Here is a 14286-nt window from a genome sequence, read left to right on the forward strand (position 1 = left end):
GGGGGAGCGGTGGAGGGGTGTGATTCTTGCCCGCTATCTGTCTGGCCATGTTTAAATAAAGGGCGAACGGTAGGAGCTTGGCCGTCTTCTGGCCTAGTTTAAACTGAGGGCAGCCGAGAGGATCTCGGCGGGTGTTGCGTTTAATTCCGGCCTCCTCATGAACGGATGTGTGGCCGGAGTAGGTTTCTCAGTTTGCATGCGGGTTTAACGGACATGTTTAATGGAGGCGAGGAGGCGTGTTCAGCTGGGCGTGCAGTGGGCGACGCAGTACTATTCGATTTGACAGCGGGCGATGCATTTCCCGATACGGCTTTAATGCAGACAAGGGAGGGGTAGAGGTTCCTGAAATGTTGAACGGCCAATGATGCATCCTCCTTCAATTAGCATCATGCATGCATGAGGGAAGTAATGGGAGGAGGACCGGGAAAAGAGGCTGCATGATGTGAATGCAATGTAGTTTGCACTAATATAAAGGCGCCCCTCCATTCCAATGCATCTACCACATCGTACGCACCTAAGCATTTGCCTAAGCACCTACACTAAGCGCAAAAAGTGCTCACTCAGACACATGGTGGTGATGCGCGTGAGCGGCAAGCGCCTGTGCCAGATGATCCACGACGCCGGCCTGCGGCATGGTGCCGAGGATCGTCTCCAGACGGTGTTTGCGACCGGCTAGTGGATGGCCGCCGTCGACGCCAACTATGACTCTCAGTTGGACCATATGATCGTTGCCACCACCAACAAGTTCAGCATCCTCAAGAAGCTCGGGGACGACATCGTCGTACTCCTCCGGCCCGCACGCCCGGGCTTCTCATTGCCTGTCACCCTAATAGGCCTCCATGGCCGGAACCTCTTTCAAGCACTGGTGACCCTGTGACTGCCCGCTGACGCCACAAAGAATGTCCACCTGGAGATCGCGCTCGCCGCGAGGTGCCTCGCCCTGCAAGAATTTTTCGACCTACACATCCACATGTACAAGCAAATCTTGTACATAGGTATCTACAAGGCCATTGAGGACGCTACGACATTGGCCTTCCTCAACCGGCTGGAAGCCTTGCATGCCTTTGCTGAGAAGCACCTTGACCTCGCCACAAAAGCCGCCGCTCCTTAGCCGCCGGTCGGTGGCTCGGCGCACTAAGCTGAGGAGGAGGAGGTCGTACAATGATGGATGCATCTTTCTTCTTGCCTCCTATAACCACCACTGCGATCTCATCATCGTGGCCTTAATTCTTATTGTGCTATTGCATTATCGTTCCAGTCAATACCGACATGTGCGATCCTTTGCTTAATTATATACATCACTGTAACTAGTACACCATCCGTCAATTTATAAGTTGTGCTTACCTTTTCAATCAACTTCATGCAACGCACGGACATCTTGCTAGAAACACTAGAACATGTCGGACCGCATGTGACCAAACCGATGATGCGCCAACCTTGCTACTACGTACCCTACTTATCTGGCGGAAATAGCCTCGCCCTAGCATTTCCAATTGTTATTTCTATCTATCGATCGTGCCAAGGAGCAGAACTAAATGTTCTAATTTATACATTTTTCTCTACTCCTGCTCCTATAAAAGACTTAGTTGGTGATTGTGGTGTGTCTTCCATCCGTCGTTTCTGACCATTAGATCTGCATCTAACGGCTATGAGATAAGTTGCGGCATTTTTGCAACAATAGCCCACTTCTATGCTCCAATTTGCAGAAAACCCCTTATTACCTTGAAAGCAACCACATCCCTCCCTCACCTCATCAAAACAGCCTGAGAAATATATTTTGAGTGAAAAGTAATATATTAGGAGTATATCAAAATAAGAGTGATTTCTTTCAAGTTTGTGAACAAGAACTACTATGGTACTACTTTGGATCCGTCGCAACGCACGGGCACGTTGCCAGTAAAAGGAAAAGCTCTGCCGCATTGGCGTCGCACCCCCACATGCCCGGGAATCGGGAGTACTCCACGGCGCGTCTGGCACGCCACATAGCTAGGGAAGGCATGTTGCCTAGCATTTTCACTTTCATGTAGGACCATCGTTGAGCAAACCGACCATTGGAAAACCGCACCCCACCCGCCGCCGGGTTGGAAAACAGAAATGAGGGGAAGATCTAGTTGTAGCACGGAAGCCAAGAAATTTGGTGTCTGATGGGGCTCGTTGATGGAGTGTTATTTATTCATAACTAGTAAGATGCCCATGCGTTGCACGGAAAATCAAGATGCATTTGTATGGGTAGTTTATGTTGTGGGAGAAAAGGATGAATAAGAGAAGGCCTTATTTGCAAATGCGGCGAGGGGGGTGGGCATCTTTTTGCAAAATTGCCATAGTTTCCTTCCTATCCATCAAATATAAATCGGACGGCCTATATTGCAGGATGGCAGGCACACCATCATCACCAACTCTGTTTTTATAAGAGTATAGATATAGATAGATATAGATATAGATACAGATATAGATATACATATAGATATACATATAGATATAGATATAGATATAGATATAGATATAGAGAGTAGAGATTTGGTTACCAAATCTCATGCGTGCAATGCACGTGTAGCTTACTAGTTGGTTACCAAATCTCATGCGAGTTCGGCACGAGCTCGTACTACGGGAGCACCACAAGGCCTGTCCCGGGAGTTACCATTTCCCTCTCGGGGCCCATGGGACCGAGCTTCAGTGGCTTGGTGCATCGACCTATGAGTCAATGACATGCGGACCTTAAATGCGGCTGGCCTACATGTCATTCTCATGGTGGTGCCGTGGTTCGCGACTCACTCGTCCGAGATGAACTGACTAGTGGTGGCGTGGCCGTGGTGAGGGTGCCACAGTTGGGCGTCGAGGCATTACGAGGCGTAGATGGCCACAGCGGCGGGTACTACCTGTAGTACAAAAGTACTCCAGCTGAGGATTGATGCCCTGGATGAAAATTCGATGGTGTGGGAGTACGGATCGGAGGAGGCAAACCGCGTCCAATCGGGTGTGGCTGTGGTAGAAAGTTGATTGTCACCGCAGCTCAGCTGGCCCGCATGTCATGCACACAAGGGTAGAGGAGCGGTGGGGCCAAGAGGGATGAGGCGCACGTCAGGGGACGTCGTGTCGTGGGTTGGAGCGACGTCGTGGGAATCACATGTGGGTGTGGCAGTGGTAGAAATAAGAAACATGATGGTCGCCGTGGTTCAACTTCCATGGACAAGCTGTTATATCTGCTGACACACGCATTGCATACCGCTCACTGCAAGGAGCAGTAATAGAGAAAACATGTTCCAATGATACCATTTTTCCGATAAAATTCTCGAGATATCATTAGTTTTTACACATGGGATTACTCCTGCAAGGGTCAATCACAACAAGTGTTTTGTAAAAAAATGCATCTTGATGTTCCCTGCAATGCACGGGCATCTTGCTAGTTATAGAAGAAGGCCACACGGGCATCTTGCCGCAGGGTGTGCCACCGACCCAAACTCAATTTTCTTTTTGGACGATTAGGTGCACCTCATGTCGTGCCATGCTACAAAATGTAAAAAAAAAATAGCTCCAATTTTTTTAAAACTTGTTATCTTCAAACCATCAAAATAGGCCAAGGATTATATTTTGAGTGAAGCATGATTTACTTTTACTGATATATGTATATCAAAACTAGAGTGTTTATATTTCTAGCCTGTGAACAAGTATTATTCTACTACTTTGGGTCTATTGCAACGCACGGGTCAGCACATTGGTAGTAGTAGTCTCTATCTCTATCTCTACTCTACTCTTATAAAAAACAGAGTTGTTGATGATGGTGTGCCTGCCATCCTGCAGTATAGGCCATCCAATTTATATCTAACGGATAGGAAGGAAACTATGGCAATTTTGCAAAAAAATACCCACACCCCTCTTATACTAGCAAGATGCCCGTGCGTTGCACAGAACATCAAGATCTTGTGGGAGAAAAGGATGAACAAAGGAAGCCCTTATCTGCAAATGTGGAGAGGAGTGCGGGTAAATTGTCATAGTTTCCTTCCTATCCGTTAGATATAGATCGGACGGCCCATATTGCAGGATGGCAGGCACACCATCATCACCAACTCTGTTTTTTTAGAGGTCGTCCGATTTATATCTGATGGATAGGAATAAAATTGTGGAAATTTTGCAAAAAGAAACCTACACCCCTCTCCACATTTGCAAATTATGCCTTCCCTCGTTCATCCTTTTCTCTCACAAGATAAACTACTCATACAAATGCATCTTGATGTTCTGTGAAAAGCACGAGGATGTTTCCTTGGGGGTCTCTCCAGCGCGGCATGGCCATAGTTGCAAGTTGATGCCCCTTGAGACACTACAAAAAATACACTTCCATGATGATACGTGTTTGTCACAGTAGGTCGCGTTTTCTGTCATGCGTGTACATCCATGACAAATTTATGACAGAATCAAGATAGTCATACATGTGCTGTTGTAGAAATGTTCCGTGACATTGCCAAAATTATCATCACGGAAGAGTCCACTTCCATGACGATAAATCACGCATCACAGAAGTGCTTTCGTCAAGGGTGACCGACACGTGGCATCCATCGTAACGGAACACCGTTAAGCTATCAGGTCGGATTTTGGATCCGATAACCCGTTAACAGCCACGACCAATGCCGATTTTCCATGTGTAAAATTCTCATTGGCTGACGGATCCACGCATAAGCTTCGCGTTGGCACAGGTGTCACTCATCCAACGGTCGAGATGGGCCTATGATATGTTGACACGTGGACTGGCCCAAAAGTGGCCCACAAAGATTAAATGCGCTGGCCCAACCGAAGGCCCATAAGATTTAGCGGACCATAGTGGGCCGGCCCAGCTAAAGGCCCACAAAATTTAGCGGACCATAATGGGCCGGCCAGCTAAAGGCCCACACGACTTTGCAGACCACAATGGGCCGGCCCAGCTAAAGGCCCACAAGATTTTGTGGACCACAATGGGCCAGCCCAGCTAAAGGCCCACTAGATTCTACCGACCATAATGGGCCAGCCCAGCTAAAGGCCCAACATTCTCTGTCAAATTGGCCCGTCAACGGTCTGTCCTAAACTTGTCATCAACGTGGCCCATGGTCACTTCTGGCCCATTAACAGTCCACTAAGTAATTGGGCCGAATTATGTCCCGGTGTATTTCCGGCCTGTTAAAGGTCCGGCTTCATTTGGGCCCATTTACAGGCCATCAAAACTTTCGGCCCATAAATGACCGTGAAGGATTTGGGTCATATTCGGCCATGTCTGACATTCGGCCTGTTAGAGGCCCACTATAGCTTTGGGCCACTTTCGGCCTGTTGTCATTTTCAGCCTGTTAACGTCGGACGTAAACCATGGGCCATATGTGGCCCAATATCATATCGGGCCCATTAACGGCCCATGTAAAAATGACGATAATCTAGCCCGACTGAAGTTCCGACCTGTTAAAGGCCCGTGTATTAGGTCGGCGCATTTACGGCCCGTCCGAATTTCGGCCTGTTAAAGTCCAGTGGGTTATTTTGCACAATCAGGGCCCAATCTCACTTTCGGTCTATTAAAGGCCCATGTATTTTATGGGCTCGAGATATTTACACCTGTAAACGGCCTATTTTTACTGAGGGCCCAAATTATGTTTAGGCCTGTTAAAGGCCCACTATGGGCACAGGCCTACCAGAAAATATGAAAGCTTATGCTGATTTAGGCCCAGATATTTTTAGTGGGCTACATGCCAATTTCGGCCTGTAATCGTTTTTAGCCAATTGGAATGGGCCCGATTAATGTTGGCATGTTGGGCTCCTACGAAGGTTTCAGCCGAATACATTACTAAGATATACCTACACTATACAAAAATAGCGTCGTAATTACTGCAGCCTGAGGCAGCATCATAAATGTTGTATTACAACAAAATAAATTCCAACCATACAACAAAAGGCCTATTGGCATAAAGTTTACAGTCCTTCCAGATAAAAGCACCATCAGATGTATAGAAGCACAGATCATTTGACCTGAGTGCTAATGTTTCAGGCTATAGAATCTGATGGAGCAGCACGATCTCCACCTTTTTTCCGCCATTGCTCTTGAACAACGAAGCGAATGTCTGATAGTCTGGTTTCAAAACCATTCATATCTTGACGACATTTCTCAACCACTATTCTTGTTTCCGAAACAACGTCCATTAGGGATTGGTTGCAAAAAAAGTTAGATATGTGTATGAATATATATATAGCATGTTCAAACTCACAACAAATATTGATGCCCCCTTTTACATCTGATTTACAAATGCCATTATCTCGGGTTCAAATAGATGAATTCACTTCCTATGAATTCGAATCTTCGAAACCCCCTTTATGTTGAATTCGACATGTATTCTATTTCGTAGCTAGAAATTTGGAATGTATCCATGCAAGTGACAAATGTATAAAGTTCTTTACACTAATAACATGGAGTGCACTAATTAATGTTTATATATGAATTGCAAAAGCATCCATTGCCTGTATTTCAAACCGCTCTCACTCTATGGATCGATAATATGAAATAAACACATGCACATGCTAGAATTCAATTGCAGTTGAAGAAAGAGCCTACTCCTGGTACTTTATGTTAGTGATAGCGGTGTGTACAAAGTACACGTGAATACAAGGCATTGTGCGTGTGTGGATACTATCGACGAACTAGCCCCCAAGCTTGTATAACATACTTAGGGCCTAGGGTTACCAATCATATATAGTCGGCTTATCACCAGTGGGGATATAGTCCTCCGCGACTCTGGTAGCATCGTGTTGTACGCCGAGTCCTCCACACGGGTCTTTGTATAACACGTCTTGGTCCAACCTATATGTGGCACAGGATGGAACCAACCCATGAGTCTTCATGTTGACCCACCACAACTAGAAATGATGTGCCCACCACACCACACACGCAATCGGCCACTAAGAGAATAAGCATAGACAATAGTACAACGGTATCTAGCTCATGATACGTCTCCATATTTTGTTGATGAAATTGGCGGACTTTGCATTTGATGCGTGCTCCGTATTTTGTTGCGACACTTACAGTCATTGTATTTGAAGCGAAAGCACGATATGGTCACTGGACTTCAGAATAAGGTCATCGTGGTCACCGCATACATTTTGTCATGCTAACCAACATGTGGTTGGATGATTAGAGGCAGTGGTTTCTCGAGCCCACCAAGGTTAAAGTCCCGGTGCTCGCATTTATCTTGTGTTAATTTCAGTATTTTCCGGCGACGTACGTTCAGTGGGAGGAGATGTTCCACTCGACTATGAGGCACCTATGGTGACTTCGTAAAATCTCAAGATCATATATGCTGGCCCACTCTCTCGAAGGTGCTCATAGGGGTCGGGTTCGCGTGTGTGCGCTTATAGCGGTGATTGCTTGCGCGTATATATGAGCCCTCGCGTCTGTACCATGTTAAAAAAATACATATCATGATTTTACGGTCACTGGCTCACCCGTACAACTCCGTATTTTGTTGATGACACAATCAATTGACCAGTCAAACGTTCCACGCGGCGCAACTAGTGTTGCACCATCGGGGCGCGTAACCGTGGGGCCCACCTATCAGGCCGTATATGAAAGAAAGAAATGGTAGTTTGAGTTTGTACTGTGTTAATAAAATAGGAGTACATTTTAGGGTGATCGTACGGTCACTGGCTCACCATAAAGCTCCGTAATTTATTGATAACACGATCAATAGACCAGTCAAACGGTCCACACTCTGCAGCACACATTACCATAGGGCCCACCTATCAGCGCGTATATGAAGGACAGAAATGGTTATAAATTAGTGGTCGGCGGGTATTCGAAGTCGTGAGACCTCTGGTTGGCAGTCACCGGCGGTTGGGGGCGTTCATTGGGCGGTGGGGTGGGGATCCCCGGAGAAAAAGCTCGGCGAGGGGGGGGTAGAGGGATGGCCGGTGTGGCAGCGGACCGACGGTGGGAAGTGGTTTCGGGGAGGGCGGGCCGGCCGCGGGTGGCGGGGGTTGGCGGTTCGGCCGGTGGTGGCTGGCGGCTCCGGGGGGTGGAGTTTGATGATAAACTGGACTACTGGAGGCCCTTGATTTCGCATCCAACGGCTGGAAAATCTAATGACCAGAGATGAAAAAGTCAGTCGACTGACGTGTAGCCTCACCCCGCATGTACACATGCACGCACGCAAGACACGCACGCATGTAGGCGTGCAACACTGACAAGTACACACGCATGCACGCTGGCGTGCAACACTAACACGTACACATGCACTCACGAACACACGCACGTATGCACCCATGCATGCAACACTGAAATGTACCCTTGCATGCACGCAACACCCGCACGCCTGCATGCACACAGCACACGACGCAAGACACACGTTCAACCTATACGTGCATGCGCCCTTTGTTAAGGACATGGATTGTTATGGGTATTAATCAATCTTATCTGTGATAAGCAGAACATTGATGTTTGCAGCGGTCTTTATGAATCACAACGTATCAAACGGGCTATCAACATAATAGGCTTATCTACATGAAAAAGATGACGTCACACTCAATGAACAATCATCGGTTTATGAAATGCCCGCTTCTGACCGCCCTGGCCCACCAAAGGTTCCTCTGCTGTGCGTTGCCTGCGTTGGGTCACTGACATGCAGGCCATGCACCCAAAGAGCCCACACGTCAGTGGAAGAACGGCGCGGTGTCCTAGGTCAGAGTCCAGGGCGCCACACGTGGCACGCCTGGCTGAACACGCCTCCGTGCCGCATTCAAATGCCTCCATGAAACCCGCCCGTGTGGAAGCCGAGAAACCCACTCTGGACACACATCCGTTCATGACCGGGCCAACGTTAAACGCAACGCCGGCCGAGCTCCTCCCGTCCGCCGTCTATTTAATATCCTATTTAAACGAGGCCAAACGCCGACCAAGAATCGCACACCTCCACCGCTCCCCTATCTCCTCCACCATTTTGTCCACTCTTAGAATGGCTTACGAAGAGTAGTTATTCCGCATCCAAGCCGGCTGGGTAGCCCGCTAGATACGAGCTATGCAGCTCGCTGATCCACCTTCCTCCCCTCGCCCGACGAAGCAACTTGCCACCCCAGTATGCTACCGTCCACGCCGCCGCCTCGTGCCGCGTCTCCCGTTTCTGTGGCCGAGACTCCCATGCCGGCGGCCGCGCCATGCAAGCAGCGACAGAAGCCGGGTGCGCGGAGAGCGGCGAGTCGGTGGCCAGCGCCTCCTCGTCCGCCGCCATCATCGAGGAGAAGTAGAACATGGGAGGCCGCCGCCGCTTGGGTCCCATGAAGGCCACCGCGGAGGAGACACCGACGTACACGGCAGGTGTCTTGCCGGATCCTTTTGTTGCGAGGACCTTCGTCGACCCTGCATGGGTGTAACGCCCCGGATATATTTTTCCCAATTTGTACTCCAACTCTTGCTGTTTCCGGCGTTAAGTTATATTTATTTCCTCGGGTTCGGGTTTTGTCTTCGTGTGTTGTTTTCGTTTTCATGCATCTCATATCATGTCATCATGTGCATTGCATTTGCATACTTGTTCATCTCATGCATCCGAGCATTTTCCCCGTTGTCCGTTTTCCATTCCGGCGCTTCGTTCTCCTCCGGTGGCCATTTCTAGCTTTCTTTCGTGTGTGGGGATTAAACATTTCCGAATTGGACCGAGACTTGCCAAGCGGCTTTGGTTTACTACCGGTAGACCGCCTGTCAAGTTTCGTACCATTTGGACTTCGTTTGATACTCCAACGGTTAACCGAGGGACCGAAAAGGCCTCGTGTGTGTTGCAGCCCAACAACCCTTCTTTTTGGCCCAAAACCCACCAAACTCTGCTCCATGTCCTAGAGCGTTCGATCACGATCGCGTGGCCGAAAACCGCACCTCATTTGGACTCTCCTAGCTCTACTTATGCCTATAAATAGCCCCCTCCAAATTTGGATCTTCTTCCCCGTCCAAACCCTAGTCTAAAAAAAACAGATCCGCGCCGACGGATATGTCCGGGGCCTAGCCGGACACGTCCGCCGCCGCCTCTCATCCACTCCGCGCCCGCCACGTGGCGCCGCTGACCTCCAACGCCGCCGCCCGCGAAGGCCGCCGCCCCATCCTCCTCTCCCGCGCGACCCCGCCGCTTCTTCGAACTCCGGCGATCCCCGACGTCTCCGGCGTGAACAGTGAAGTCCGGCGACCGCCTCGGGAAGCGTGCCGATCCAGATCTGGAAATATCCCTCTCGGTTGACTTTTTCGTCCCTAACCCTAGTTTTTTATGCATACTTTGACTGCCCGTAACTTTGCATCCGTAGCTCCGATTTGGGCATATAATATATCAAAATGTTCGTCCCGACGAGTACATCATTGCATTCCATTGCATCATTTTCATTTGAGCTCATCTTGATGCCCAAAATGCTGTTAGAAGAAGGCTTCGTGAGTTAATTGCCAGATCTGCTAGTTCATCTTAGACTTTTGTCATTTTTGCCATGATTATTGTGTGCATGCTATGCCTGTGAGTCCTTCATATGTTTTGTTAAGCATTTGGTCTTCTTTCTAGAGGTGCAACCCATGCATTTTTAGGATGTGTGTGGTGACTTGTGCAAGCTTGCAAAGTGAGGCACCCGGTAAATCTGTTTTCAGGGACTTAGTTGTTTTCACTAAGTCTGGGATATTTTAGTTCGTGATGCCATATGTTCAGCTTGTTTACTAATGATCCGTGCCTCTTTTGAGGATGATCAGTAAGGGACTTTTGTTATCCATGTTATGCTCTATCCATCCATGTCTTTTTTTGCAATTATGGAGCAACATAGCTTGAGTCAATCGAGCTCTACTTTTGCTTCGTGGTGAATCTGGGCAGATCGTCAACTCGTTTGCGATTTTGCCGGCGTTGTTGTAGTTGATCCGTGTATGCTATGCCATTGTTCTTGCCATTTCTAGCTTGTATTTTGTGCCTTCTTAATGGATGTATGCTTGCCTTGCTGTGACTTGCACCATGGTGAGTGCATCGAGCTGGTTTACATGCCTTCGTGAGTTATAATTTCAGCATGTCTCATTTTTCACTGTCTGAAAACTGATTGTGTTTTAGCTATGTTCGTGTGCCCGTTAATATATTTTGTGAACCCTTTTGGCCCCAGGTCACTTTGGGTGCTTTGTTAAGATTGTTGAGTAGCTCCATGCCATGTTCTTACTTGTCTTGTTTAGTTCATGTATCATGTTGTTTTGCTGCTCCGAAGAGAGCATCGTGATCTGAAATTTCAGACAAGTGTTAATTTCACAAAGTCTGGAATCTGTTTTGCATTTGCGTTTTTTCCATGCTTGTTTGAACCTCATAATGGATGAATTGGCCATGGCTTGGTGCTAGTCTTTTGTTAAGCATCTTGTGTGCATCCCTGCCATGTCTTTTGTTGTCTTGTTTGGTGGCTGTAGCATGTTCATTTCATTGCATTTAGATGCCTACTTGCTGTAAATTGCAGACCGGTGTCATATCTTAAAATGCTTGCCTTTTCCAAACCGTAACTCCGATTCCAATGATCTTTATATCGTTTTCAAGCGATTTCATCCCCTCTATCCAGTGGCACCCTTGTAATTCCATGTTGAGGCCAGGTTCATGCATTTCCTGTCATATCTTACATTTTGCATCCCGCATCGCATTCCTTATAGCATATCATCATTTCATCATATTGCTTGGTCTTGCACGTGGTTGATTGTATCCTTGTTGCTTGTTTGTCTTGTTGGGTAGAGCCGGGAGACGAGTTCTCTATCGAGGAGCCCGTTGAGTTTGCTTGTGAGGATCCAGTCAACTCTGACAACTGTGCAGGCAAGATGATCATACCCTCGAAATCACTACTATCTTTGTTATGCTAGTTTGCTCGCTCTTGCTTTGCCAATGCTACGATGCCTACCTTTTGCTTGTCAGCCTCCCAATTGCCATGTCAAACCTCTAACCCACCTTGTCCTAGCAAACTGTTGATTGGCTATGTTACCGCTTTGCTCAGCCCCTCTTATAGCGTTGCTAGTTGCAGGTGAAGTTCGGAGGCCGTTCCTTGTTGGAACATCATTTATTTACTTGTCGGGATATCATTATATTGCTATGTTATCTTAATGCATCTATATACTTGGTAAAGGGTGGAAGGCTCGGCCTCTCGCCTAGTGTTTTGTTCCACTCTTGCCGCCTTAGTTCCCGTCATATCGGTGTTATGTTCCCGGATTTTTGCGTTCCTTACGTGGTTGGGTTATAATGGGAACCCCTTGATAGTTCGCCTTGATTAAAGCTTTTCCAGCAATGCCCAACATTGGTCTTACCATTTGCCACCTAGCCTTTTCTTTCCCTTGGGTTCTGCAGACTCAAGGGTCATCTTATTTTAACCCCCCCCGGGCCAGTGCTCCTCTGAGTGTTGGTCCACCTGTCAGCTACCGGTGGCCACCAGGGGCAACTCTGGGCTGGCCTACCCGTACCTAGGACAATCTGAGTGTGCCCTGAGAAAGAGATATGTGCAGCTCCTATCGAGATTTGTCGGCACATTCGGGCGGTGTTGCTGGTCTTGTTTTAACCTGTCGAAGTGTCTTGAGTTACCGAGATACCGAGTCTGATCGGAACGTCTTGGGAGGAGGTCTTTTCCTTCGTTGATCGTGAGAGCTTGTCATGGGCTAAGTTGGGACTCCCCTGCAGGGATTGAACTTTCGAAAGCCGTGCCCGCGGTTATGGGCAGATGGGAATTTGTTAATGTCCGGTTGTAGATAACTTAATCCTTAATTAATTAAAATGAAACAACTGAGTGTGTTGCCGTGAGGGCCTCTTCTCGGCGGAGTCCGGGAAGTGGACACGGTGTTGGAGTTATGCTTGCGCAGGTTGTTCCTATAGCTTCTCGCTCGCGCCTTGCCTCCTCTTCTCGCTCTCTTTTGCGTATAAGTTAGCCACCACATATGCTAGTCGCTTGCTGCAGCTCCACATATCTTTGCCTTATCCATTCCTATAAGCTTAAATAGTTTTGATCGCGAGGGTGCGAGATTGCTGAGTCCCTGTGGCTCACAGATACTATAATTCCAGATGCAGGTCCAGGTGATTCCGCTCCAGGTGACGAGTACGAGCTCAAGTGGGAGTTCGACGAGGACTCTCAGCGTTATTATGTTTCCTTTCCCGATGATCAGTAGTGGTGCTTAGTTGGGGATCGATTCGGGCCTTGTCGCATGTTGGGTTCTTTTCTATTTTGGCGCCGTAGACGGGCCATGAGTGTTTGTTTGATGAATGTTATTTATGTACCCTGATGTGTCGTGGCGAGTGTAAGCCAACTATGTTATCTCCCCCTTTTATTATGTATTACATGGGATGTTGTAATGATTGCCTAACTTGCGACATTGCTTTCAATGCGGTTATGTCTCTAAGTCGTGCCTCGATACGTGGGAGCTATAGCCGCATCGAGGGCGTTACAAGTTGGTAATCAGAGCCTTCCCCGACCTTAGGAGCCCCATTGCTTGATCGTTTTTAGCAGCTGAGTTGTGTCTAGAAAAAAATGTTTTGAGTCTTTAGGAATTATATATCGGAGAGCTTAGGAATTCTTTTACTTCCCAGTCTCCTCATCGCTCTGGTAAGGCATCCTGACGTAGAGTTTTGACTCTTCTCTTCTCAAATTTCACTAAAAAAAAATTTAGGATCACGCGAGTATCTTGGATTTGTTCCGATGGCTTATGATGAGAATACTGTCTTGGTGCCTCCTGTCAGGGGTTTAGTGGAAGTTTCCCGGGGAGTTGAGCTCTGAGGTGTTGTCATCATAATTTTATCGTTGCAATTCTGGAATACTTGAGATATGTTCGCCGACATCGAAAATCTCTTTTATCCAGTTCGTTGGTGAGATAACCTCGACGCCACCCAGTACTGGGCGGGAGTTCGGGAGTATCGCCATAACTTGTATAACGGATGCTTTTCGAAGGTTGAGGTAGATGGTTTCCGATGTTTTCTTGGTTATGTGTTGAAGGATGGATACAGCTGGATGTAGGATTTGCTAGTTTGGGTGAGATATTATGCTTCCCCTGTATCTCCAACACCTGATTGCATAACCGGAAAGGTTTGGGAGTTTCATAGGTGGGAATTCTAGTAGCTCTAGTTCTTCTTCCACGGATATTGGTTTGAGATTGGGATTTCTTACCGATTATTCGTTCTTGATCCGTACCTTGTTGATTTATTTCTCTACCTTAATTCTACGTGGCTTCTCAATTTATGGGTATGTGACCATTTGAAGAGGAATGCATTCGTTCATTTTGTTCAGATGTGAAGACTATATGTTGCAATTTTTCATTCCGTTGGATTCAGCTTCGATAAT

The sequence above is a fragment of the Triticum urartu genome, chromosome 5A, assembly GCF_056163025.1.
Source record: "Triticum urartu cultivar PI428250 chromosome 5A, HENAU_Tu73, whole genome shotgun sequence".
Classification (NCBI taxonomy): domain Eukaryota; kingdom Viridiplantae; phylum Streptophyta; class Magnoliopsida; order Poales; family Poaceae; genus Triticum; species Triticum urartu.